This window comes from Octopus bimaculoides, chromosome 13 (assembly GCF_001194135.2).
Source record: "Octopus bimaculoides isolate UCB-OBI-ISO-001 chromosome 13, ASM119413v2, whole genome shotgun sequence".
NCBI lineage: Eukaryota > Metazoa > Mollusca > Cephalopoda > Octopoda > Octopodidae > Octopus > Octopus bimaculoides.
In genome coordinates, this window is record NC_068993.1 from 10,759,013 (window position 1) to 10,765,578 (window position 6,566).

A 6,566-nucleotide genomic window follows, 5' to 3' on the forward strand; every position below is an offset into this window, starting at 1 on the left:
TATATATATATATATATATATATATATATGTGTGTGTGTGTGTGTTAGTCTCCCCATCATCATTTAACAACTGATGTGTGTTTATGTCCCCCATAACTTAACAGTTTGGCAAAAGTGACTGATAGAATACTAGGCTTACAAAAAATAAGTCCTGAAGTTGATTTGTTCGACTAAAGGCAGTGCCCCAGCATGGTTGCAACCAAATAAGTGAAACTAGAAAAGAGTAAAGGTATATATATATATATATATATGCAGCTATATACACATATGCACACACACACACATGCATATATACAAACATTTATACACATATAGACATACACATATATACACACACATGTATACTATTTGTGATGCTTCATGCCTGTTTTGTCATGCTCGTATGGCTTAGATTGGAAGAAATCGAGGCAGGATTTTTATGACCGGACGCTCATGCTCTTTGTGTTTTACAGAGGAATTCGAAAACACAGAGCTAACAAATGATTTGTTGACATCAACAAACATCAACAAACGTCACCAATTGTTGTCCAACCACTAACAGGAATGTCATTGCCTGTTGTTGAACTTCAAATAATAGTGATGTCACCATTAGTAGCCAGAGCTCAGTATAATTCTATAAACATTCACACACACACACACACACACACACACATATATATTAGTCAATGAAATTCCAATATAGTCTGAGTTTCAAGTTTTATATTTGTATGTTTTACAACTAAAGGCAGTGCTCCAGCATGGCCACAGTCAAATGACTGAAAGAATAAAAGAATATATATATATATGTATAGATATATAGACCCAAACACACACGATAGATTCCCATGTTGTCTGTGTCGACCAAAATTCCTTCACAAGGCATTGGTTGGCCTGGGGCTAAAAAATCCAAGGGTACTACACAATGGGACTGAACCTGGAACCACATGGTTGCAAAGCAAGTTTTTTTTTTTTTTTTCAACAACACGGCCATACCTGAGTCTGCTTCACAAGCAAGTACCATACAACTTGTCCTTTACAATAACAGAAAAAAAACAAAAACACCCTTATGACACAAAGGTTAAAATTCTCTGAACTTTCTTACTCAGGTAAGCTCTGTTTATGCACCACCCACCTTCATTACCGATTAGGTCATCCTGGTAACAAAACCTACCTGCTAATTCCAGTCAGTCTTCTGAACAGTTGACTAATTGCATGTCTTGTGTGATCTTACTGCTAACCACTCCTGTGCACCTGTTACAGGTAAAGTTCTTCATAGTCAACCTGCCTAAGATTCTACTGCACCTTTTCTTGTTTTTGCACATAGCAAAATACTAAGATACATTTAATCCGTTAAATCATTCCTTCAAAATGACTGGCCTAGTGCCTAAATCACTACTATTATTTATTATTCATCATCATCGTTTAACGTCCATTTTCCATGCTGGCATGGGTTGGACAGTTTCACAGAGATCTGGAAAGCCAGCAGCTGCACCAGGCTATAATCTAATCTGGATGCCCTTCCCAACGCCAACTGTTCCGAGAGTGTAGTGGGTGCTTTTTACATGCCACCGGAACAGGAGCCAGTCAGGCCGGACTGGTATCAATCACATTCAGATAGTGCTTTTTATGTGCCACTGGCACGGGAGCCAGTCAGAGGGTACTGGCATATTATTATTATTATTATTATTATTATTATTATAAGGTAGGTGTGAGAAGCAGGATCTAGTTGGTTTGAAAATGAAGCAAAAGGAAGATTTGGGCCAGATATGGCGGGTTTAAATGTCAAAGGTTAAACTGACATAAAAATATTCCATCAAAACTCCAAGATAATTTATGTTTCACATACCAGCTAAATAATGATAATTATTTTATTGAATTCCTCATTATTTATGAAAAAATAGTTGAAAAAGAAGCAATGAGTTTCAACAGAAATATGGTAACAAAAGGGTTAAATTCGTTTTTAATTATTTTCTTTTAACAATTAAATGTCTTGCAAGTTATTAAGCATTAATTATTCAGTGTGTGCAGTTAAAGCAGTATTATATTCAAATATTATATATTTAATGTATATACACTGTTGGCAGGTAAGTTACTGCGATTTCCATCCAAGATAAAAGCTTATGTGGAGAGAGATAGAAATAGATGTAGATGGTGAAATAAATAGTGATGGATAGAAAGAGATAGAGAGAGAGATGGAGAGATAGAGAGACAGATATATAGAGATATAGATAGAAAGAGGGATAGCTGGAGAGAGAGACAGATATAGAGAGAGACAAAGATATATAGAAATAGAGAGATAGAGAGAGAGAGAGACATATATTTAGAGATATAAAGAGACAGAAATATAGAGATATAGATAAAAAGAGAGAGATAAATGAAGTGAGAGATTGAGAGGTAGATAGAGATAGATGAAAAGATAGATGGAGCGATAGATAGAGAGACAAAGAGAAAGAGACAGAGAAAGAGAGATGTGTGTGTGTGTGTATATATATATATATATATATATATATATATATATATATATATATATATATGTAGAGAGAGAGAGAGAGAGAGAGAAAGAGAGAGAGAGATGGAGTGTTAGACACAGAGAGATAAATCGATATAGACAGAGAGATAGATATAAAATAGACAACTCAATAGATTTAGAAACAAGTGTTCGTAATTAGAACCAAAGAACAGGTTTAAGAGTTTTATCTTCTCTTGACATACATTGTGTTCTTACCTGAGCCTCCCACCCACACCACCATTTACAGAACTATTATGAGAACCTCAAGTACCACTACTACAGTTAGTAGTACAATCCTCATCATCAGGATTACTATGATCCGATACATAACATGATACACCAACACCACCACAATATAGGACCCTAATCACCATGCCCACTGCTGCCACCACCAACACCATCCTCCAATAACAAAAACCTATCAGGTGTCAGAGCCAAGGAAAGAATCTCTAAGTGGTTACTTGACCTGCTATAAATAACAGTTAAATTCCATCGGATTACACCCTGGAATGTCTTTGGTAATAATCGTATCTGCTTGATTAGAACTGACAACAAAAAAACATTGAGAGAGAGTGTCAATGTTATTTATTGCTTGTGCTGAAAGGAAAAAACAACCAATATCTCCCTCAAATCACAACTGTTATGGTAAAGAACACTGAAATCTGAGATTTTTTTATGAAAAATATATTTATTCTTATTAACCACACAAAAAAAAAATGCTTTACTACAAACAACAAACACCAAAATAGTGCAAAGCTTGTTGTTCTTGGACTACGTATGATAGTAGCAGTTGTCAAGATGTTAGCTGGTCATTGAGTGTTGTCGCTCATGTCTGTCCATTGTTTTTGCGGTGTCACAGAACTCAGGTCAGCTACTGCTATTGTATATATTTTTCTTTTATTCTTCTATTTGTTTTAGTCATTTGACTGCAGCCATGCTGGAGCACCACCTTTTAGTTGAAGAAATCGGCCCAGGACTTATTCTTGAAAAACTTGATACCTATTCCAGTGGGCCCTTTTGCCAAACTGCTAAATTACAGGGATGTAAAGACACTGACATTGGTTGTCAAACAATGGTTGTGGGGGACAACAAACATAGACACAAAGACATACACATGCATATATATATATATATATACACACACAAACTTCTTTTCAGTTTCTGTCTACCAAATCCACTCAAGAGGATTGGTTGGCCTGAAGCTATAGCAGAAGACACTTGCCCAAGGTGCCACACAGTGGGACTGAACAAAAGACCATATGGTTGGGAAGCAAGCTTCTTACCACACAGCCATGCCTGCATCTGTGTGCGTATACACACACATGAAGGGCTTCTTTCAGTTTCCATCTACCAAATCCACTCACAAGGCTTTGGTCAGCCTGAGGCTATGGTAGAAGATACTTGCCGAAGGTGCCACGCAGTGGGACTGAACCTGGAACCATGTGGTTAGGAAGCAAGCTTCTTACCACATAGCTACACCTGTACCTCTCTTTGTGCTTGTCCCTTACCACTACTTGACAACCTGTGTTGGTTTGTTTACATCCCTGTAACTTTGTAGTTAAGCAAAAAGAGAACGACAGAAGTACCAGGTCTAAAAGCAAGTGCTGGGGTCGATTTGTTTGATTAAACCCTTCAAGGCATTGCTCCAGCATGGCCACAGTCTAACATCACTCCTCCCTATACCATCACAACCTGGTATTCTCCACCACCACCATAACCACAGCATCATCCCCCTTCAACGACCCCTGCCACACCACTACCACTATAATCATACCATCCCCCTCTCTCCCACACCACCACCACCAGTACTGCCATAACCAGTAGTTATTCAGAAAGCTAAAATACAGAACACCCACCCACCCCACTTCACCCCCTTGTGTTTATTTTCAGCACACTTCTGTAAATGTAGCCAGAAGTTCATGACCTTGGGTCATGCAAAATAAATCTTAACAACAGCAACAACAACAGCACCAGCAACCACCGCCACCACCACAATTAGCAACAACAGTAATAACAAATAACAAAGAGCCAGCATAAGAAGCCTTCACATGGTAACTTAATATGCTAGAAATAGTAACTAAAATCATCCAAAAATCACACCACAGAAAAGAAAAAGGGTGGGACACATTTTCACCTTTTATCTTTTTACTTGTTTCTGGTTATTGGAGTGTGGCCATGCTGGGGCACCACTTTGAAGGGTTTTAGTTGAATAAATTGACCCTGGTAATAATTTTTTTTTAAGCCTTGTACTTATTTTATAGGTCTCTTTTTTGCTGAATCACTAAGTTATAGGGATGTAAACAAACCAACACCAGTTGTTGAGCAGGATTGGGGGACATATGCAGACATATGCACACCAACCACATGGTTCCGGGTTCAGTCCCACTGCATGGCACCTTGGGCCAGCGTCTTCTATAGCCTCAGGTCGACCAAAGCCTTGTCAGTGGATTTGGTAGACAGAAACTGAAAGAAGCCTGTCATATATATATATATATATATATATATATATATAAAATACAAAGAATATATATACATGTATACACACATGTACATACTTACATCTACATGTGTATATATATGCATATCAGGGTACAGGACGTTAGAACAATAAACTACAGACAACGGAACGAACACATAGGAAAACGGAAAGCCACTTGGAATATCCCTTCATCAGCTGTCTCTATTCTATCTAGACGTTTCGAAGATAAGACAGTTAAGCATTTGGTGGTGAGTATATGTTTGTGTGTTTGTCCCCCAACATTGTTTGACGACCAATACAGGTGTGTTTATGTTCCCGTAACCTAGTGGTTCAGCAAAAGATAGATTAAGTACTAAGCTTACAAAAAATAAGTCCTGGGTTCGATTTCTGGTGGTGCTCCAGCATGGCCACAGTCAAATGACTGAAACGAGTAAAAAGGTGTGAAAAACTATACCAGAACAACATTTCTTTGAAAATAATCTGGTGAAAAATTTAAAAACTTCAAGCGGTTAGAAGAAATAGAACAAGATCTGAAAGTTAGTCTGTAAGATTTGAACTTGGAACATAAAAAGTCAGATGCAATACTACTGCAAAGCATTTCATCCTGTGCTCTAATGATTCTGCCAATCCACTACCCTTGACTTCTCCGGTCCAGAATATCTAAAATGCCAAAAATATATAAAAAGTATTTGCCAATATAATGTGGCTGTCCTGGAAGGGATGATTGTTACTGTTGTTTAACCCCAGGAAACGTCATTTCCAGTTGGCTATATGGCACAATATTTGTGTCCTTATATTTTTGAATAGGGTGTCCAGCACTCCTCATCTGGCACAAAGCAACATCTGTGGACCCAGAAACCGATCCACAGGTGTTGCTTTTGTACTATGTTTCCTGGGGCTAAACAAAAGTACCAATCTTACCTTCTAGGACAACCAAATTCATTATGCAGTGTTTTAAATCCAGGTTTTGCCCCTGTTAATGGGGTAGCCAGATCTACCTCAATGCCACAGCAACTGAAGTAGGCAGGTGCAGCCCACCCCAACCTTTGGGTTGGCTGGTACCCATTCTCCTTTACTATCATGAGGCTTTTTTAGAGCTGGATTTTCTATGGGGAGCATGCCCTTGCTTACCCCCAACCTAAGTTTCTAGACATGAATAGTCCCAAGACCAAGGCCTCTACCACAATTTTTAAGAAATGTGGTGGAAAACTAGCTCAGGAAGGCAAGGACGATACTCCCCGAGACCCCTTTCAGAGGCCCCCACCCATCTATGTTTGGAAATAGTCTTTTCTTTAAAGAATTGTTACTGAATGTCTGAAAAATTTAGAAATAATGTTTCTATTTAAAAGACATATAGATAAATAAAAAGACCACAGGGAAACAAACAAAATAAAAACATAAAAAAACAATTCCATATATGGAATTGTTTTTTTATGTTTTTATTTTGTTTGTTTCCCTGTGGTCTTTTTATTTATCTATATGTCTTTTAAATAGAAACATTATTTCTAAATTTTTCAGACATTCAGTAACAATTCTTTAAAGAAAAGACTATTTCCAAACATAGATGGGTGGGGGCCTCTGAAAGGGGTCTCGGGGAGT